The sequence below is a fragment of the Mesoplodon densirostris genome, chromosome 11 (assembly GCF_025265405.1).
Source record: "Mesoplodon densirostris isolate mMesDen1 chromosome 11, mMesDen1 primary haplotype, whole genome shotgun sequence".
Lineage (NCBI taxonomy): Eukaryota > Metazoa > Chordata > Mammalia > Artiodactyla > Ziphiidae > Mesoplodon > Mesoplodon densirostris.
In genome coordinates, this window is record NC_082671.1 from 42,401,079 (window position 1) to 42,423,869 (window position 22,791).

The 22,791-nt window shown below is 39.1% G+C and overlaps 1 protein-coding gene and 1 long non-coding RNA gene across 2 annotated transcripts in view; one reads left to right on the plus strand and one right to left on the minus strand.

The window, feature by feature from the left end:
• SLC16A7 (solute carrier family 16 member 7) overlaps positions 1 to 14,934 on the minus strand; it is a 172,139-nt gene extending 157,205 nt beyond the window's left edge. Inside the window, exon 1 of the mRNA XM_060112787.1 lies at positions 14,756 to 14,934. The gene's annotated coding sequence lies outside the window, so the exon portion shown is untranslated. The remainder of the gene's footprint in view (positions 1 to 14,755) is intronic.
• LOC132498743 (uncharacterized) overlaps positions 14,736 to 22,791 on the plus strand; it is a 55,511-nt gene continuing 47,455 nt past the window's right edge. Inside the window, exons 1-2 of the long non-coding RNA XR_009533795.1 lie at positions 14,736 to 14,837; positions 18,180 to 18,257. This is a non-coding gene — a long non-coding RNA (uncharacterized LOC132498743). The remainder of the gene's footprint in view (positions 14,838 to 18,179; positions 18,258 to 22,791) is intronic.

Genomic DNA, 22,791 nt, shown 5'->3' on the forward strand with positions numbered 1-22,791 from the left:
ATGGGACTCTCTGCACTTCCTGGACTTGGGTGGCTATTTCCTTTCCTATACTAGGGAAGTTTTCGACTATAATGTCTTCAAATATTTTCTCGGGTCATTTCTCTCTCTCTTCTCCTTCTGGGACCCCTATAACGTGAACGTTGTTGCATTTAATGTTGTCCCAGAGGTCTCTTAGGCTGTCTTCATTTCTTTTCATTCTCTTTTTCTTTATTCTGTTCTGTAGCAGTGAATTCCACCATTCTGTCTTCCAGGTCACTTATCCGTTCTTCTGCCTCAGTTATTCTGCTATTGATTCCTTCTAGTGTATTCTTCATTTCAGTTATTGTGTTGTTCACCTCTGTTTGTTCTTTCAGTCTTCTAGATCTCTGTTAAACATTTCTTGCATCTTCTCGATCTTTGCCTCCATTGTTTTTCAGAGGTCCTGCATCATCTAAACTATCATTATTCTGAATTCTTTTTTCTGGAAGGTTTCCTATCTCCACTTCATTTAGTTGTTTTTATGGGGTTTTATCTTGTTCCTTCACCTGGTACATAGCCCTCTCCCTTTTAATGTTGTCTATCTTTCTGTGAATGTGGTTTTTGTTCCACAGGCTGCAGGATTGTAGTTCTTCTTGCTTCTTCTGTCTGCCCTCTGGTGGATGAGGCTATCTAAGAGGCTTGTGCAAGTTTCCTCAATATACAATTTTTTAAAACAAAGTTTGATTCTCTAATGAAATAAAGTTTAAAAATGAGCCTAGAGATTATCATACTAAGTGAAGTATGTCAGAGAAAGACAAATATATGGGGGCTTCCCTGTTGGTGCAGTGGTTAAGAATCTGCCTGCCAATGCAGGGGACATGGGTTCAAGCCTTGGTCCAGGAAGATCCCACATGACACGGAGCAACTAAGCCTGTGCACCACAACTACTGAGCCTGTGCTCTAGAGCCCATGAGCCACAACTACTGAAGCCCACATGCCTAGAGCCCGTGCTCCGCAACAAGAGAAGCCACTGCAATGAGAAGCCTGAGTACCACAAATAAGAGTAGCCCCCGCTTGCCACAACTAGAGAAAGCCCAGACGCAGCAATAAAGACCCAATGCAGCCAAAAATAAACAAATAAATAAATAAATTTATTTAAAAAAAAGACAAATATATGATATCACTTATATGTGGAATCTAAAAAAATGATACAGATGAACTTATTTACAAAACAGAAACAGACTCACAGACATAGAAAACAAACTTATAGTTATCAAAGGGGGAGGTGTGATAAATTAGGAGTTTGGGATTAATAGATACACACTGCTATACATAAAATAGGTAAACAACAACGACCTACTGTATAGCACAGGGAACTATACTCAATATCTTATAATAAGCTATGATGGAAATAATCTGCAAAAGAATACATATATATGTATATAACTGAATCACTTTGCTGTACACCTGAAACTAACACAACATTGTAAATCAACTATACTGTATTTCAATTTAAAAAAATCATGGCACTTCAACTACCTTATATTATTCTGATGCCTTTTAATAACATAAAGAGCATATCAGAACCACTTCCTTCGAAAACATTAATGATTTGATTACAAAAGATGGCCCTTTTCAGGAGCTAAAGCAGTCCATGTAGAAACTTTTCTAACCCCAACAGACTATTTGGGGATATTATATTTGTGTTCAGGATTAATTAATAATTCTTAATAGGATTATTGATCATAATCCTGTATGTTTTCAACTTGAATCTCTAGTTCCACCTTCATGGAAGAGGCCCTATGCATACAAGAATACCTTAGTTGCATAATTTCTCTTTGTTTGAATTATTGGCCTTAGACTCTTGATTTTGGTAAACTACAATTTAAATGCTATAGATTGTCTAAGAAATAGGTTGTCTGTGCTCTCAAACTGTCCATACAAGTGTTCAATTAACATCAGAGCATTTCCTATTTTCCCCATCAACTCTGTCCTATAAAATACTATTCAGTAGATAGATGGTAATAATACCTGATAAATTTTCTCACACCTCCTTGATTGGATATCTTTTTGGAGTCAAGGAAGGGACATTTTAATTGCAATGAACAAATTATATTCTCTTTTCAACTGTAAAGAAGAGTCCCATTCACATTGTAAGTGTATCAGACACTGGATAAACAAGATATAGCGTTCAATTCAACTGCCTCACATTTTAAAGCATGTAGTATCTCAATCATATATTTTGAAGTTGTTCTACTACAAAAGGAATACATTTTAAAACAATGATGCTAGGATTTCATTACAGCACCATCTTCAAGGTGCTACAGCTGAATGCTCCCATTCCTATAACAAGGCTAAGGTAAAGAGCTAAATTGCTTATAGTGGGGGACTTCCTTCTGAAACGTCCTTTTGAAGTGGACTTTTGAAATGGACTCTGTAAGAGGAACTCTTACACTGAATTTCAAGTTATAATGAAGTTACAGTACTTTAATGAACCAATTATTACTAAGATTTTTTTAATGTGTCATGAATTTTTTCTTATTAAGGTATAATTGGAGCTGAATGTACCTGTTTAAAAAAGCATAATCAAGTACTAGAAAAAAAGTAAAACAATATTCGGATCCCAATTTATTTAAACGTAGTCTTAATTCAATAGTGTTATCCGTGCCTACTCGATTTCTTGGTACTAACATCAGTCCCAGTATACACCGGTCATGGAGCTGACATTTTTGAAAGAAGGATTATGTGTGTGTGCTATGGTCTGAATGCTTGCGGCCCTATAAACTCATGATCAAATCTTAATGCCCAGTGTGATGATTTCAGGAGGTGAGGCCTTTGTAAGGTCCTTAGGTCATGAGGATGGAGCTCTCATGAATGGGATTAGTATTCTTATACAGACCCCACAGAGCTCCAGAGTCCCTTCCACCATGCCAGGACACAACTAAAAGTCTGGAACCCAGAAGCAGTACCTCACCTGACCACGCTGGCACCCTGACCTCTGACTTCCAGCTTCCAGAACTCTGAGAAACAAATTTCTGTTGTTTATAAGCGACCCAGTCTGTGGTATTTTGTCATACCAGCCCAAACAGACTGAGACAATGTGGAAGAGGGACAAAATATAATTTTGCCAACATTTTTCTTGTCCTTTTAATTTTGTCATTTGTTTTTTTGTGAAAGACTTCCAGGTGTGATTTTGATATTTAAAAGCATGACTCTTAAAAAGTAGCACATTTCAGAAGGACAGAATCCTAAGTATTTCTCTTTTATCTTCCCTACAATTTCCCTTTTCTATAAAATGTTTGTGCAAAGATGGAGGAATCTACTCCTACCTGGGACAACTACATGGAACATAGGGAAAAATGTGGATTTTGAAAATAGAGCTTTGTGACCTAACCTACTTGAGATATCAGATACTTCATTTCATTCTAAATTAGTGATAACAATGCCAGATGCCCATATTATAGGGCTGCTGGTAAGACAATGACTTTCTGGATTATGTGAGGTGATACATGTAAAGCCCCCGCAGCTTTATCTTTGGCACACAGCCAGCACCAAGTATGATATGTGTCTTCTCTTTTCCCTTTCCCAATCCCAAAAATCTGAGTGTGTAAATCCCTTGGACACCAAAAGAGAATACCAAAAATTTACATTTTTAAATTTAGATTTTATAGACCACAACTCAATATCTGAATGTATAGCTGAGGAGACATTAGTAGTACTGCTTCAAGAAAAAAGCTAGTAAAATAAGAGTTCTAATAAAATGTGAAATAATTTAAAATAGATTATAGACTAAAAAAGTTGGATGGAATGTTCACTCTTAAATGAAAGTTATAGGTCAAATATGCATAATAATTTTGATCATCAATACTGAAGTAACCCAATGAACAGTAATAATTAGGTTTCTAAGCATTTAAAATAAGATTTTTAATTTGGTGATACAGCTATAGAAGTGCATAGGCCCTTTTTTTGGAATATTTGAAAATAAATGTAGATAATGGGTCCAGATAGCTTAATAGAGTAATAAATCTGTTATTGATAAAAATAAACTTAAAGCAATAAAAATTTGCATGCTTCCTCATTGAAGTGCTTTTTTCCCTTAAATTACAGTATATATTACTAAGAAAATTAACGATAAAAAATTAATGATAAAAAAAAGGGAAATAATTTTTAGATGAGGTTGAGATCTGACATCTCTAAATCCTCCAGTAGCAGGCCATTACTGAGTGTAATTAATGTTCTCCCCAGGACACAGCGGCCAGGTGACTCTCCACAGAGATGCTAATGTGGTCCACAGGGGATGGACTTACATTTTCTTATATTCCCTGAGGTTTCTTCTGAATCATTCACCTTTTCCTATCTACTTATTATGTTGTCATACGAATTAGTGATATGCAAATATTCCTGCAGTATCTGCCACTTTTTAAGTTCAGAAAAAGAAACTGGTATTTAGTTGCATTGATTCTTTGTTTTTCTTCTGAAAGAGGCCATGGCTTTAGGAAAATGCATTCAAGCATTTTATTGCTACATTGAAGACACCAGGCAATAAGTAACTGGAATCTATATGATATTAGGAAGGGATACTACAGAAGAGGAAGGTAGAAAGGAAGGACATTACAAATAACTGAACCTTAAGAGACAAGGTTAAAAGCTGTGGACAGAAAGTGACAGAAACAAGAGAAACAGAAAGGGTACAGAAAGTTCCAGTCCAAAAAAACATCAGTATGTTCAATAAAAATTTGTAGAATAATTTGTAGTGAAAGCAGACTCAACTTTTATAAAAATATGGCACAATGCTTTTAAAAGAAAAGAAGTCACATAACAGAACAAAATTGGCAAATTCACTTTTTTTTAAATTTCTGAAAGTCCATTCTTATCTATGCCCTACCTCCAAAAGTCTCTCTTTTTAGGGACTTCCCTGGTGGCGCAGTGGTTAAGAATCTGCCTGCCAATGAAGGGGACATGGGTTCGAGCCCAGGTCCAGGAAGATCCCACATGCTGCAAAGCAACTAAGCCCGTGAGCCACAACTACTGAGCCTATGCTCCAGAGCCCGCGAGCCACAACTACTGAACCTGCATGCCACAACTACTAAAGCCCGTGCACCTAGAGCCCATGCCCCACAACAAGAGAAGCCACCACAGTGAGAAGCCTGTGCACCATGAAGAAGAGTAGACCCTGCTCACTGCAACCAGAGAAAGCCCACACGCAGCAATGAGTACCCAACACAGACAAAAATAAATAAAATAAAATAAATTAATTTAAAAAAAGAAAGACACTTTAAAAAAAAGTTTCTCTTTTTAAAAAAGTCAATTTCTTGGTGATATTAGATAAAGAGGGTCTATTTACTAGTACTGTAGTATAAAGGCAATTAATCACTTGTTCCATCTAAGTATTCTCTTCTGTAAAATGGGAATAATAACATCTACCTCATTGGGCTACTGTAAATTTTTAATGTGAGAAGGTATAAAAAGCTCTTGGCATAGTGCTGGCACTTAGCTGTGTGCTCAATAGCTAGTATTATTTTTATTATAACTAGTGATTAGCAAAATTATTAATGTATGTCCAGCATGCATGTACTTTAAGGAGGCAGAGATACTATTTGAGAAAAAATATTCTCTGTCCTCAACAGAAAATAGCAAATGAATAAATATTCTAGATTAGTGATTTTCCACAGTTCAGTATCACAGATCAATGAGTAAAAAAAAAAAAAATCGTATTTTTTACCAATTAATTCAAATGTCCCATCAAGTTTAAGTATCACAGTTCTAGATGAATACTTACAAAAAGTATACTCATAGATAAATGAATATTATATGAATTATATACATAAATATAATCCTTATACTTCAGCAGACTTTTGTATTTATCCATGTGTTTTTTGCTTTTACTCTCGAGTTTTGTGGCACTTATAATGACCATCTCCTCATTTCACTTAAAGACTATTCATCTCTCAGCTCTAAAAACATTTCCACTTCTTTCATTAAAGCCTTCTTTGATTGCTCCTTTACACAGTAAAGTCTCCTTCTTCTGGAATCCTAGAGCAGGGGTCAACAAATATTTTTCTCTAAACTGAAAGATAGTAAATATTTTAGGATTTGAAGACTTAGTCACAACTACTCAACTCTGTCTGCAGCAGGCAATCAGCCACAGAACATACAGCAGAAAATAGGTGTGGCTATATTCCAGAAGAACTTTATTTATGAAAACAGGTAGCAGGCTAGATGTGGCCCAAGGGTTATTTATATTTTGTTAACCTCTGCCGTAGACAATCACTGCTTTATCATTTTATTTTGACACTCAATCCTACTCTGGATTGTACCTTTAACTGTACACACATAGAGAATGTCTCTGAAATTAGGGTCTCTTCAGGGGGTCAGGAAAGATGTCTTATACATGATCTTTTCAGGTCTCTGTGCATATTACTTCATGGAGCAATGCTTAATTATTTACTGATTTAAACTGATTTTAAGATATGGGAGCAAGATCTAGTTGCCATTAGCGTCCTACCTACATTGAAACATCTACTGAGACATTGACTCTTAGGGTTCTCTAATGGGCAGCCTCATCTTGCTGAGTCTTTATTCTACCTGTAAATGAATATAATATATCTTACTTGGTAATAATGAGGAATAGAAATTCTATTTTTAAAAGATCAGACACATAAGAAGCACTTAAATGGTATCAATAATTACGTTGCCATAAATTTGCATCTTACTATGAATAAATGTCGTGATAATAGAATGACTATTGTTTTTCCTCTTTGTCATAGCTTTTAAATGTGCTTATGTGCACTGCTACTTCTAAGTGGAAAGTAAGAAATTTCCATCTTAAAATTCCCTTGGGATACAGTCCCAATTGATGTTACTAACATTGTGTTTAAGTGAAAAATTTAGCACTGAAATATTTTTGCAGCATCAATATCAGTGTTGAGTTGTCTTCCTATACGTACCAAAAACCAGAGCTTTGTCTCTATGGGAAAGACCCACATTACTGTAAAGTCAATGAGTTGTTGTTGTTTTATGAATCTCCTACTTGGCTCAGGCTGTGAACAGTAATATTATAATTCATAAACACCTGTGCACAGAAGAGAATTCCTCAAGAATAAAGAGGCCCTGACTCAAGATGCACCAAAAATACTGGTAGAGATAAAAGCAAAATGATTATGATTACCATTTATAAGTTACCTGCATTATTTATTTACTCTCCAGCAACAATCCTGTGATATAGGTTTTATTGTTTCCGTTTTTTAAAATGAGGAAACTGGGGCTCTGAAGGTTCACATATCTTGATTTTAGTTAAACAGCTGAGATGTGGCTAAGTCAAAGTTCCATCAAGGTCTATCTAACTAACCACAAAGCCTCTGATCCACCACGTGACACTGTGATGGAGAAAAAAGGAAAGAGAGAAAAGAGAGAACCACAGACTGAGACAAACGACAGAGTGAAGACGACATCGGAGGTCTACAAAAAGCTGACTGAAGGCCATAAATTGCTTAGCCTTGTTTTGAGAATACGTTCTTTTATTTGTGGGACTCAAGACTAAAAGGAGCTTACCTGTTTGCCATCTCTAACATCTAAAACGGTGTCTGGGAGCACAGTGGACGAATAAACAGTTGTTATTAAAGGAGCACATTCTCTGGCTTGAAATACGTCAGAGGCTTTATTCAAAAGCCCACTTCACTGCAGATCTGACATCTATACATCCATGGGAATTCTCCAGACATTACTCTGTTCACGTACCCACTGGTGCCTGCAGCCTGGGGTATCCACAGGAGACCTGCCACCCCATGCCCACTCCACCCCTATCATCTTGCTACCTGTGCTAAAGGGATCACATCCTGGACTTACTGTTTCTTCAGTCCCTAATGGTTCCCCAGCCTCCCTGAGTCCACAAGCGATAAGAGGTCATTGTTTTTTCTAAGCCTCTTAGTTTGGTTCCAGATACTTCCTTTAAACAGTAAGGAAGTCTTATCATTCTGCCGACTCTGTGTTTTAACAGATCAAGACTCGTTATCCTTGACTAGTCATTTTTTTTAACATTTCTCAAACTTCCTTCCTCTAGAGTCTCTTAAAATCACTGCAGAACTGCATGTTTTAAAATACTAATATTGAGAAGGTGTATTGTGGTTAATAGATTCAAGTCCAGATCCTCCGCTGACAAGATGTACACACCTTGGGCAAGATACTTAACCTCTTGCCCTAATTCCCTCACCTGTAAAATGAGGGTCAAAACAATGCTTCCTCATAAGGCTTGGAGGATTAAATGAGTTAAAATGTGTAAAATGAATATGTAAAATGATGCCTGACACATAGAAGTGTTTGATAAAGGCAATCTATATTTACTCAAAGTGATCTCTATAGCTTTACCTAATAGCCACATCTTTGGCCTCTAAACTCACTTATTACACACACACTCACACACACATACACAGCATCTTAGGTGCTTTACCTCTTACGGCATTAATCTACAAAGGCAAATAATTTAACTGAGGGGCTAATATCTAATTGTAACCAAAATTTAAAGTGAATTTTCCTTCTTTCCTTCCTTTCGGTGGTTTATTCATCTATATGCCTTTACTTCCCACCTTCTGACTTCATCTGAAAAGAGATAATATTGATGACCAATGGGCTCATGAACAAGGGTTCAAACATTTACATTTATAAGCAACCATTTTCATCCTTGAACTCTTTTGTACATATACAGACTTTCCTAAACTTGAATGCTTCCAGAAACACAATGGCCTTAAAAAATAGGTCCTGTAAAGAACAGCTAGAAAAACAGGAATATGTTAAATTCAGAGAGAAAACGTAAGAATGTGAGCTGTCACCACATATGTACAGGCTCTCAATCAACCCAGAAAAAGATTTATTTTGTGTGGCCCTGGAAAGCTGTGTAAGGGTCCTAGGTAGGAGCAAGAAGAATGCAGTCACAACTGGAACTGTCTTTAAAAGAACAGGCTGCCTCAGTGAACATACTTAAAATAAAAATAGATGGTGGTATATTGAAAATGCTGAAGAAACAATAAAGAAAAGCAGAAACCAATGTCCTCTAAGTCCCATGTAACTCCGTAATCCACCAAAGTGCTAAAGGATATGTAAATACGGATATGTTATTATTCCCAATACCCAGAAATTTGTAGTATATAGAGAAACCAAAGATATACAAATCTATATGCAACTATAATACAATGTTTAAAACACACAAGACAGATTACAATGCAATGTTACCGAAATTTTAGAAAAGCTTCTTCTACCTATCCAGAGGCTTCAGAGGAAATCTGAATGTGGTGTTTAAGCTCAGCTTTGAAGGTTGAAGCTAGACATGAAAATAGCAGAAGGTTAGAGCATTTTAAGGTGAAAGAACAGCAAGACCAAAGGTGTGGTGTCAGGAAACAGAATGAAGATAAATGAGGCACAGGGGACAGTTCAATTTGACTCGAGGATGGTGGCAGTGGGAGACGAGCCTGGAAAACCTTTTTGGAATTACAGAGGTTGAAACGTTGGTCCTTAGACCTAGGTAATGGGAGTCACAAAGTGTTATTAACAAATAGGAAAAGGAGGTGTATTTCAGTAAGAGTATCTCGTGGTACGTACAGAATTAACTGGTACAGTGAGAGACTAGAAATGAGGAGACCCGCTAAGAGACTAGGACATGACTCTAGGTAGTATGTCAAACGTGCCTGAACTCTGTGGCAGCATCAGAAAAGAGGAAACTGGTGAAAGAAGCATTTTGGATGTCAGGTCTTAGCAACTGACTGTAAGACGTTAAGGCTGGGGGTGTTGAGGGTCTCAAAAGCTTCTAGACTAGAATGTTAATACCAATGAAAGCAACAGGGGCAACAGAAGGAAGGAAGGCAGTGTTCAGAAGAGACCACAGGGTGTTAGCCGTGTCAGGAGCATAGAAGAGGTAAGCTGTCCAGCAGGTACTTGGAAAGGGCTGCCCAGAGCTACGTGAAAGTCAGGGCTGAAGATAATGACTTGGGTGTTACTCCTACTGAGGTCAAAACACAGGCCAAGAGAGGATGAGCTTTGCCAATGGATCAAATACAGATAAGAGAAGAACTCAAACAGAAATTGAGGAACACATACTTGAGTGAGTAGGAGATGAAAGGAAAGCCGAAGAAGAAGCCACCAGCAAGCAGTCAGAGAAGTAAGAGGGCCACAAAGAGCATGCAGAAGTCAAGAGAAGAGTTTAAGAAGTAGCAGGTGCCAACATTACCAGAGGCTGTTGACAGTGTGAAGTGAATGAAGATTTGGACCCTCAGAGGCCAATTATAACCTGATTCTGAAATAGTAATACTTAATACTTTACAGGGAAGAACTCACTCCTTTAAATCAAAGTAATTTCACAGGAGATTACTCTTTTGAGCCTTTGAAGAAAAAACAAAAGAATTTCTTACTGGAAGGTACACTCATTTCAAGGATAATTTCCTTAAACATTCTCAATTTGATCTTATTGGCCAACAGTTTTCAATCACATCTAGTACTCTTCTTCCAAAAGGTATTTCAGGGGACATTTTCAGTAATTATGACTGAGGGGAATCTATCAGGATATGGAGGACAGGGGCCATACACACTAAATGTCCTGCAATAAAAGAGGCATTCCTAATCCATGTAGAGGAGCCCCGCCCAAAATGCCAATAGTGTCACCTGTTGAGAAACCCTGTCACATAATGCTGTTTATCACTGAATGCACCTTTTGTATATTTGAGAAAAATTGATAGAACTTCAGATTCTGAAATTTTGGAGAATCAATTTCAAAAACAGGCAAATATCATTAATACAGTTCATCCTTTAGAAACTTTTCACGCAAATGCATGCCTTTTAGTTTTACTGTTTATTCATATCTAATCTAGTTCCAAAAGAAACAGGCCTTCAAGTAAATCATTTAGTAGGGCAGCTTCTTATAATCTATAACTCTTCTACGTATTAGCTCTAATCAGAATCTGTTTAGGGGTGTGCATGATTAATAAGAATACATTTCATTGTGTTATTAGGTGAGGAAACAGCCAATGTTTAATTTAACTGCTTTTTAAAAATACCAACAGTCTGTACAGATCTTTATTTATTTAAACAAAGATTTCTCTGTGTTACCACCCATACTAGATATTTTCCTTTGAAAAGTTCTGTTTTAATGCCAAATATTACCAAACAGTAATCACCAGTTCAGATATCTGAACCACACAGTATGTCATTTTTTTGTGGGGCTATCCTAAGTGTACAAGATTTTTAACAAAAATATCTTTACACCAGCATTTTGTAGTTGTCACCCAAATGCCCTGTAAAATTTTCAAGAACTTATTTGGGATTTCAATAAAGATTAATAAAAACTACTGGATCTTCCAAGTGGGTAGATTAGGACCCTGGATTCACCATTTAAGGGACCAACTGAGAAAATGAAGCTTGCTCCGTCAGTTAAAAAAAAAATTCTATTACTCACTAAGACTTAGTGTGCAGTCGTTTCCCAACACATTTCCTGCACACTTTGATCCAAATAGTTGAGAAAGCCTCGGACAAACAAGGATGACCTCTCAGACAATGAGAGTCCATTCAGTGGCTTATTATGCAATCCAGAACTATCATGCCATCTATTGAGAAACTTGGCTCTTCAAAGGGTTCCCAAAAATCTGTTAAGAAAAACCAGCCAGTGAACCTTATAACAACCTAGTAGCCTTAACGCCAAATATTTAATACCTGACACTAGCTACCATGAATTATTTCTATGCATGTGCTTACACAGAATAAATAATGCGGGACAAGGCAAACAGCTCTTCAAAAGATCCTCAACTATCCTGACCCCAGGCAAAGTCCGTGAGGGATTCCCTGCCAGATTTAGAGTCGTAGGCAGGAAAGGAGGCTCACTCTTCCCTTGTTTGTTTCTCCCCCGTCCCTCCGTGCTTCATTTTTTCTATAAGCAGTCGTTCAGGACTATCACCTGCCAGGCACTGCACTGAGAAGAGAGAACACGACAGACAAAGTCCCTGCCCTCGTTCAGCTTCGTGCAGTGCAGCGTAAGCCGTACTACTTAGTGGTTAAAATCAGACAGCCTGCCTGGGTGCTTGCCCCAACTCAGCCACTCGCTAGCTGTGCAAATTGAGCAAATTTCTTAACTCTCTGTACCTCAATTGCTCTTCTATAAATGTGGATATTGACAGACCTACCTCAGGATTGTTAAGGAGTTAAAAGGAGTTAATAGACAGTGGTAGCACAGTGCCCAGAACATGGTAGCATTACAGAGATGTTGTTATAGTTACTATACTCTTGGGCTTCTCAGAGTGAGTGGATTAGTCTGTCCAAAGTGCAGAAAAAACTTGCTGCTCAGTCTCTCAAAAAAATGGAAATCAATTCATTAGCAAAGACCTTCTTCGGAGAAGGGATGTCTCATAACAAGAGAAAATCCTCCATTACGTGTTTATACTGGGTCACTCTCAACGGGCAAATGGATGGGGCTGAACACACAGGTTTCCGAGGCAAGGTACCCTTCTCAAATATGCCTTTTAGCACATCTTAATTTCTTGAAATTGCTACATCCCTTTCAAATTATTTGAGATGTATGCTTCTTCCACTGAGAGGAAACTGACTGATGGCAAAGAGGACCGGAGGAAGATGATCCTAGATGACTAGACGTTGAGTTTTTGGAGAGAATTCCAACCTCCTTCATCTTAGGAACCACAGTACAGTGTCTGGGGTGATTTTAGGGGTTCAGAAATAGCTAGTTTATTTATCAGGTGTTTTCCGTATACTTTATTCCTCACCATAGCACTTCAGGGTAGATACCACGAATCCCATTTTATGAATAAGAAAAACTGAGGATGAGATTGTTAAATAATTACTCAGTCTTACAAAAGTGCAGAACTGAGCTTGAAATCTAGGTCTAACTCTAAAGTTAATTACCTTTTTCCATGTGAATGTCTCAAAAACATATTTGATAAATGAATACAGAATGAAAAGCAATTACAGGAGACTTCTTTTACTTTAGATCCATGAACCAGGAATACAACTCTGGATAAAGTGTATTTCTTTAAGTCTCTTTGCCCTCTTTCCCTTCAGGAGGGCTCAAGGCCAAAGATATCAGCCAGATATTATAGAAGAGTAAATGCATGTCTAGTAATAAACTGAGCATTTAAAGGAAGGTGAACTAACTAGGACATTGGGAAAAAGGTGTTAAAATTTCAGATCGCTTACCATTATTAAAACAGTCCGGGCGGGGGTGGGGGGAGCATTACTTAATTGCAAACTGTTGCTATGAATTTTGCAAAAACTAATTTCTGACTTTATGAATTGTTACACAACACGCTGAGTTGCTTAAGGTAATCCTTCCCTTTTACTGAGATCATTCAGGCCAGCTGACTTAGACTGCTTCAGATGCACTGTGGTCAGAGGCAGAAAGTGGAGCTAGGATTGCCTCACCAGGGCCAAATAAGGGTCACCTTGTTCAATCCTCATCATTCTCTGCAGCCACCACCCAGCTCTAACTTTTCAGCCACTCTCCCCCAAATGCACACGTAGTTCTTGACGTTTCAATGACACAGCACATTCAAGCCAACGTGTCTGTTGAAAGCTTGCAGCCCTCCCGAGTTCCCAGTTTGGATTTAGTCATAAAGCATGGGGTGCCAGTAAAGGGCACCTAGTGCCCACTGTTTCCAGGCTTTTTCACATCACCCTCACCAGTGCCCGCGGTTTTATTCCTCTGCTGCGTCCCTAACAGACCCAAGAAAGGAGGACACGAAATATTCGCTTTCGTACTACTACCCCACTCAGTACTATTTCAGGAAGGAGAGGCAGAGAGAAACCGCACATTTCCTCTCGTGTGTGTGTGTGTGTGTGTGTGTGTGTGTGTGTAATTTTAACATCCCTGACGTAGACGACAAAATTCTCTCCCCAGCCCTGCCAAGGCAGTCTGCAATCCCGTTTCGCGGAAGTAAGGGAGAAAATGGGGGTGAAGGGAGCAGCTGCCAAGCAGCATCCGCCCGAAAGAGGAGCCTCGCCAGCCTCCCGCCCTACCTGGCCGGGCCCGGCACCCCCAGCGCGGCTCAGCAGCTCACGCAGGAGGCGCAGCAGCTCACGCAGGAAACCCAGCGTGAGCCCGGGAGGCGCAGGCCCTCTTCCGCCCTCGTCAAGTCACACTCCTTTTCTGACCCCGACTGGCCTCGCCCCCGCCACGCTACCTGGGGACCGAAAAAGAACAAAACTCGACCCCCCTGGTATTTCGTCCTCTTCTTCCAGCCTCTCCGAGCCCCCACCATCTGCTAAAAGAGAAGATGCTACCTACACACACTCTCAACACCCCCCCCCCATCCCCAGCTCCTGAGGCCGAGGCCACTCCGGGGTGCTGGCGGCCAGGGGCGGGATGCTGCGGAGAAGCGCAAGCGGCACACTCCAGGCGGGAACCTGCCGGGGGGACTCGGGGGGTAAGGATGGGGGGACCACCGCCCCGGCAGAGCCTCTGTGCAGAAGCTCGGAGCTTTGGCGTCGCCTGGCCGGAAGCACGCGGGCGCGCGGAGCGCTCTCCGCCCCGGACCCCTCTGGCCCCCCTCTCCGACGCGCGCGCGCGCCCCGAGGCTGCACCCGGCTGAGGTCTGCGCTCGTGTGACGCGAACTCTCCTCCGGCAGCCGCCTGGGGGAATTTTGTCTATATAAGGGCTCGCCGGCTAACGGCTTTGGCGTGCGTGTCACACGTTGGCCATTATTTACACACACGCGTGCGGTTCCCCGGGCAGCTCGGGTGACGGATGCGCGCTCGCCTTCCTCTCCGCCGGCGCCCAGTCCTCTGCTCCTTTCCTCCCAGGGTGTAACTTACTTTACCTGGTCTCCGGCACAGGGTGGGCGCTGCAGCGATCCGTCCCCCGCCGGCCGCCGCCGGTTCGCCTCGCTGTCACCGGGTGAATGGAATTATTTATTTATTTATGTCCCCGGACGAGTCCTCGCCCGCCGCAGCCGGAGGAGGTGGAAGAGGAGGAGGTGGAGGCAGCGGGGAGGGCAGGCGAGGCGGCTGAGCTCCCTTGTGGATGCCCGGGAGCGCGCGCTGCGCCGCGGGGGGAGGCGGGGGGGGGACGGGGGTGGTGTGGGGAGGAGGAGGGTGGCCGCGAGCTCCCGCGGCTTTGCCTGAGTCCGGGGGCCGCGAGTGGTGGCCGGCCGCCGCCCAGTGACTCCAGGCGGACTGAGCATGCTCCAGGCCACTGTCTCCGCTGTAGACTCTTTCTCTGTGGCTCGGGGCGCTCCACTTCGGATTTTAGTTTTGACCCTGAGAGAAAGACACAAGTCTGGTAGAACTGTTGCTCCAGATCAGTTGGGACATGCTTTACCCGAAGTACTTTGGCACCTAACCTAGGAGCCAGGTGTGTGGTAGCTCTGTTTAGATACCGCAGGGAGTGGTGCAACCTAGGGGTGAGGAAAGCCATGCAAAAGGAGAGGAACCTGGCCGAAGGCAGGGAGACGAGAAGAGTCTCATTGTGAGCTTGCAGGCAAAGTGCTGGGTCTTTATCCACTGGAGGTCTTTGGGGGGCCCCGGGGCATGGAGGCGGGAGGGGCGACTGCAGTGTTGGAGATTAGGCTTGCCAACCAAATCCCTCACACTAAGGGAAAAATAAAATTTACCCCCCGGGGGTGGAGGAGTAGCGCAAGAACTTGAAAATAGGAAAGAAGTGAAAGAAGTTCAGTTATAAATGATTCAGTTTTAGTTTCTCAAATTATTTAATTCTTCAAAATAGGATTTAGTTATTTGACAATACATAGTGCTAGGGATAATGGTAATACCAGTCTTGGTTTGGTTTCTTCTACCTTTATATTTCCCCGCTGTCTAGAACATGTTTGGGGGGAAGTTGGAAAGAAGAAGGGCTGGAAATGAACATTTACATTGGTTCCTCTAATGTTTTTAGAGTTGAAGTACAACTTAGAGGAAAAGAAACAATCCAGGAGAAAAAAGGGGGGCTTAGATTTGAGAATTCATATTCCAGCTTTTCTGTCCATTTAACTGACCCACCCCCCTTTCCTGCTCCAAGAAAGTGAAAAAGATAAAATGTTGCATTAACCTTAGATAAAAATATAACTTCTTAGAAGCTTTTCTTGTTTGTTCTTGAAATTAAATCACTTCTAAAAAGCCAAGGTAATTTAGTTGAAATAAGTGGAATTTTGAAGTCCAAGGGACAAAGAATCAAAATGGCAATATGGTAGTAATAATCATTATAATTACTTATTTATCAAGTGCTTATCATTGTCAGGCACTGTTCTAAGTACTTATATGGATTTTCTCAATTAATACAGTAGCCATATTCGATTTGTTGACTGGAAAAAAATGCACAACATGAGAGCTGTGGGTTGTTTTATTTGGGGCAAAATGAAGTCTATAGCCCAGGAAACAGTGTTTCAGAAAGCTCAGAGAAAGCACTCCGAAGAGGCAGGGGGGAAGGTCAGTATATATGTGATTTTGGTGAAGGCGGGGTACATGCAATAAAGCACACATTTTTGCAGAAGGTTTCTGCTAGGCTCGAGAAGGTCACTGCTAGTTGTGAGGAGTGGATGTCACCATGAAAGACTTTAGTGCTTTTCTAGATACGAGGAGATGCAAAAATCAGGCTCATAAAATCTTCTCCTGAAAATATCTATCTGAAGGCCTGTTCTGCCAGTTTTTCCCAGAGCACAGAGTACCTCATTCCTGATCTCCACCCTGAACTCCTTTCAGGGGGTGTTGAAGGTCAGCAGCTGCAGCAAGCAGCTCATGATTCAATCTTGTAGAGGTAGGTGGAAAGTGACCATTTGTAGCTGGCAGATTAGTCACATTTTACAAATTTGGAAACAAATTATTTGGCTGAATTCACATTGCCTTACTTCTGCCACGGCTAGTCTGTAGGCTTGAATTTTAGTTTCTGCAGTTACAAAATAGTAATAATATCAACTTTTTATTGCTGTCAGAAGACTTAGGTGAAATGATATATGTGAAGTTGATGGTAGATAATATGAGATGAATAAATGGTGGCCATTATTAGTAACATCAGAAAGTTTGGAAGACGGTATTACAGAGAGAGGGGTAGTTTGGAAACTAAGGAACTAAGACAGAAACTCCAGGAAGAACTTTAGACTTATTTTAAGGAAGAAATCTGTAAATTGACACTTGTGTAAGATATAATAGACATTTGATAATGATGGAATGTCTAGCAGTGACTATAAATGCTTCATTTCCATTACAAAAAAGAATGTTAAATTTTAAATAGAAACACCATTAAGATACACACTTCAAAGTCATGTTCTTGAGTGTTCACTACTGACATTTTTCCCATTCATACATCATTTTTATTTTACTTCAAAGAAGAGAAAGAAGGAGAAAGACCATATATTTCCTGAATTTTGACCCTACTCTCCCTTTTCCTTCTCTTTGATTTTTCTTTTTTGTCCTATATTTCTTTTTCGTCCTGTATTTTTCACAGCCTCATATTCTTGGCCTATTTAACCTATTTACAAACTCCTAAGCATCACTACCCATAGTATTATATCAGAACTGTAGCAAGTTTTTTTTTTTAAGTCTGTTTTTTCCAACAATTAAAACTCTGGATCCAATTTATCTACTGCCCCAGTATTAGTATTTGGGTGTTCATTTCTAAATTGCCTTGTTGCTATGGCTAGGCGTGCTATGTAAATATTTGCTTGGCTTAGAAAGGAATCTGAAAAGAGAATTAGGTGGGAATAAATCCAGTCAATTTCTCCTATGACTTGCAGTCTTAATATTCTTCAGAAATTGAGGGAAAAAATACAATTTAGGGGGAAAGCAAATCATATGATCAGAACTTGACATTTTTATGGCAAAATTTATGCCTTGATTTCTACTCATAGATGAAATAACAATGGGAGAAACAAAAGATAGCAATATACTAAATATTCCAGCAACTCTTATTCCATAAGTAAGTGAACTAGTGAATATATACATAACATACAAATTAATAAAGCCCAAACTTATATTACACACCCACAGCCTCATTTCCAGTTTCTCTGCCCCTACATTCCTCAGCCATGCCATGTCTTTTCTCATTCCCCACCCTCTTTTCTGTATTAAACGTGTCCTTCAAGGCCCAGTATAAATGTCATCACCTCTGTAGCATTTCAAGGATTCCTTCAATAAGAATTAATTCCCATATTCCTATAGTACATGGTGTATGCCTCTATTTGGGGGATTTTCTTCTGCTTCACAGTATGGCAATATTGTAATTTTTTTTGTCTCCCCTATCTTTTAGGCTGTTGGAGGGTAGCGATGACGTTTTACTCCTCCCTGTAATCTTCCAGCATCCAGCACAAATTCCTGTAGATAGAAGGTAATCAATAATATTTGCCCAAGGGAGGAAAGAGATGACAGTGTGAGTTTTTTGCAACAGATATATAGTAGAGGCTGTTGGCACTAATAGTTATCCATGATCTGCATGTCACTACATTTCCTGGCTTCTCTTACAGTTATATTGGGGCCATGTGACAAGTTCTAACTAATAGAGTATGAATGAAAGCAACTTACGTTATTTCTGGCTGAAGGGCGTTAAGAACCAGTAATTCTCCTTTATCCCCGCCTTTCCCTGCTCTAATAGCCTCATGTTTCATATGGAGGCCCTATAACATGGAGTCACTCAAAGATAAAGAGAGGCTGCTTGTCTTGCACTGGACTCTGTGTGAGCAAGAAACCGTTATTGTGTTTAGCCACTGAGATTTCAGAATTTGTTTGTCATGAGAACATAGCCTAGCCTATTCTGACCAATACAAGATGTTATTTAATAAGATTATAAATCATAATGGCATAACAACCCAATGAAACATTGAGCTTATGAGAATACTCTAATGTGTTCTTAAGTCAAGGCTAAAAATACATATCCTCACAAACCCAACTTAACATATAACAGCCTTTTCTTGGCAAGACTCTGTGAGACCAAAGCAGGGATATGTGTGTGTGTGTTAACTACACACAATAGATTGGTTTTAACTAAGGACAAAAGACCAAATGTCCCAGTATTCCCCTCAGCCTGAGTGAAAATGAACGTGCACCTGCCATCCAGCATCTAGTGGCAGCATACTGTGACTGAGATTGTAGCTGGCTAGCAGCTGTGAATATGATTGCTCTGACCTGGTTTCATACAATATACAAAATATGAAAGACATCACTCCACTGCTTCTAGATTTATATCTTGAGTGCATCCGTATCAGCTACTTTGGAAATCTCTTCTATGGAAGCCTCCCATAGAATTGTGGAGAATGCAAATCTAGTCTCAGTTTTCAAAGAATAAAAAAAGGAAAAACAATAATGTTGGACATGGTTGTATAGGGTGCCTTTCAATAACTATACAAGAGCCCAGAGAGGTCTTTTGTCAAAAGAAATGACTCTTGAGGTTCCAAAAACCTCTCAGTGGATTTTGCATTTAAAGTCCTGTCCACTGGTATTTTTCTAATTTTACAATTTATTTAATGTTATCCATAAAGTAAGCTTAATGAATTATAATTATAAACCTAATTATAGATGCCTTCATCTGAATATGTTAATTATTCTGAAAGCATATAAAATTAAAAACTTGGATTAAAACTTTTTACAATAACCTATAAACTTTCCTAGGAGGGTCTTGTAAATAATGGCTTATAAGAATTTAATATTTAATGAATTTTATCAAATGAATGAATGATGAATGAATATGCTACCAAGGAACCTAGGTTTCAGTGCCTTTTCCTGTACTTGTGGTCTTAGGTGGGTCTATTAACTTTAGCTTCACTTTTTAGAACTCCCTGGTACTTTCAAGCACTTCAAGGGCACAACAATTTACAGATATTATGCATACTGTTAACAAATGAAGAAAATATTTATGTATGGTAAGGGTTTTTTTTCTAATTAACCAAAAATAACTGTTTACTGTAAATATTTTGGAGAGTAGTTTTGATCAAGATGCATAAGAATGCAACCATAAAGTTACTTGCTTAACTTGTAACCTGGTGTAACTTGCCCTGTGCCTGGACTGTCCTTGAAGGGTTAGTCATTGTTTGCATTTACGTAATGCCTCATAGGTCACAAGATAGTTTCAGGCTAAAATACTCTCAGCTACCTGCTTCTCAGTAAGCTAGATTTTCAACTGCCCTTACTTTGTTTTATTTGCCTAAAGTTAGAGCCATTTTGTCTTCCATTCAGAGGCTCTTTTGCTGATTTCCATCTGCCAGGCATTGACTCAAACTGCTTATTTATTTTCTGCTGTTTCGCTGTATAATTCTAATTGATTTCTTAATGTTGGTTCATTTTTCTGGGAGTTTGTTGATTGTGATCTTGAATTATCACTTGTTATAAATTTTTTCCCAAGAAATAATCTGTATAACATTTGTTATATGAAATGTGATGTAGGTTTCAAATCCAGCCCTGTGGTTTGTGCTGGAGCCTAGCAATGTAGGTGGTCACCTGAAGTTTATTGATTCTGTATTTTTTTTCCTTGATTCACCAGAATTTCATTTCTCAATGCATGTCCTGAGTCATGGAATTCAATCTTCATGAGTTTTATTCATTAGACATATTTATTAAGCAACTATTACATGATAGGCACTGTGATAAGCTTTTTGGATGTAAGTAGTGGTTCTCTCAAGCAGACTATACACTATTTCTTTAATTTTCATACTTATTATGATACTAATGCTGTGATTATACCCACCCCATAATTATATTTGCACGTGCGTACAAATCAGAGTATAAATATTGGGATATTAGTTTTCTTGAATGATATTCCTCATAATTTTTTTCAATCTGAACTGGAATTGACTATCCTAGTTACAGTATTGAGTTGAAGGGTTATCCAGAGATTCAGAAACATGTTTCAAAAAGACATGTAGATTTTTTTCCTCGGAAGCTTTTATGAAGGAGAATGAGCTTTCTTTCATGATGCCAAAGACTTCAAACAACAATTGTGGATTTCTCTGTCAATATACCAGCTTTATTTTATTTAAAATAAACTTTATTGACATATAAGTTACATTAAAATGCATGCATTTTAAGTGTACAGTTTGGCAAATTCTGACAAATTATTATATCCATTTAATCACCACTCTAATCAAGATATAGAGCATTTCCATCATCCCAGAAAGTTCCCTCATGCCATTTTTATTCAGTCCTCCCTGAAGCCCGGGCAATTGCTAATCTGGTTTTTATCATCATAAACCAGTTGGTTTTCCGTACTCTAAAATGGTATATAAATAGAATGATATCATATGTATTCTTTTTTATTTGGCTTCTTTTATTCTGCATATTTATCTTTAATTCATCCATGTAGTTGTGTGTATGCATCAGTAGTTCTTCCTTTCCTTGTTGGTTAGTATTCTTTTGTGTGGAAATGCCACAATTTTTTTTTATCAATTCACATGTTGAGGACATTTGGATTATTTTTATTATTTAAATACCTCTATGAATATTTAAATAAAAATATTTCTGTGGACATGTGCTATCATATCAAGTTTGATTTTTAATACATAAAATAAAAAATGTGTTAAAAAAGCAATACAATGTCTGAAATTAGTATTTCAGATACTAGGCATCTGAATAACAGGATATAGGCCTAGTTGGGCACTTTACTAATGCACTACTTTGGCAAAGACACAAATATGTTTAAATTTTACTTTCTTTGTAAGTAAAACACTTGATTTGATTATTAAGAAGAGTCAACCAGATGATGTAATAAATGGAATTGATTTCTAAATTGTAAAGCTTAACAAAAATGAAAGGTGGTATTATCATATACAAAATATGTACATATTTAGGAAATAGTATTTCAGAAATAAAGTTACATAATTAAATAAAGAAAACTGATTTGACATAATTTGAATGAGAAAAGAAAATGTAATATTACTTAAGATTTGATATTTGCATTATGCTAAGTGAAATAAGTCATACAGAAAAAGGCAAATACTGTATGATAGCACTTATATTGTGTTGGCCAAAAAGTTCGTTCGGGTTTTCCTGTAACATCTTTTTTTTTTTTTTTAAAGGGCTTCAAATGCTTTATTTTTTTTTAAATTTATTTATTTACTTGTGGCTGTGTTGGGTCTTCATTTCTGTGTGAGGGCTTTCTCTAGTTGTGGCAAGCGGGGGCCACTCTTCCTTGTGGTGCGCAGGCCTCTCACTATCGTGGCCTCTCTTGTTGTGGACTCCAAACGCACAGGCTCAGTAGTTGTGGCTCATGGGCCTAGTTGCTCCGTGGCATGTGGGATCTTCCCAGACCAGGGCTCGAACCTGTGTCCCCTGCATTAGCAGGCAGATTCTCAACCACTGCGCCCCCAGGGAAGCCCATCCTGTAACATCTTATAGAAAACCCCGAAAGAACTTTTTGGCCAACCCAATGTGTAGAATCTAAAGAATACAATGAACTGGTGAATAAAACAAAACAGAAGCAGACTCACAGATATAGAGAACAAACTAGTGGTTGCCAGTGGGGAGAGGAAAGTGGGGAGGAGCAACATAGGGGTAGGGGGGAAAAGGGGTTATGGGATTGTATGAAATCATGTGTGTGAAACTTTTGAAAATTATAAACACTATAGAATTTAAAGAATCTCATTCAATAAAAAAATTAAATTAAAAAAGATTTGATATTTAAGTTTATCTCCTTAATCAGTTTTTAAAGAACAAATTGGACAATTGCAAACTCCAGAAATAGTTTTATATAGAACAATTAATCACTTCACTGGCATCTTACTTTATTTTTTAATTTTTTTGCGGTACGCGGGCCTCTCACTGTTGTGGCCTCTCCCGTTGCAGAGCACAGGCTCCGGACGCGCAGGCTCAGCGGCTATGGCTCACAGGCCCAGCCGCTCCGTGGCATGTGGGATCTTCCCACACCGGGGCACGAA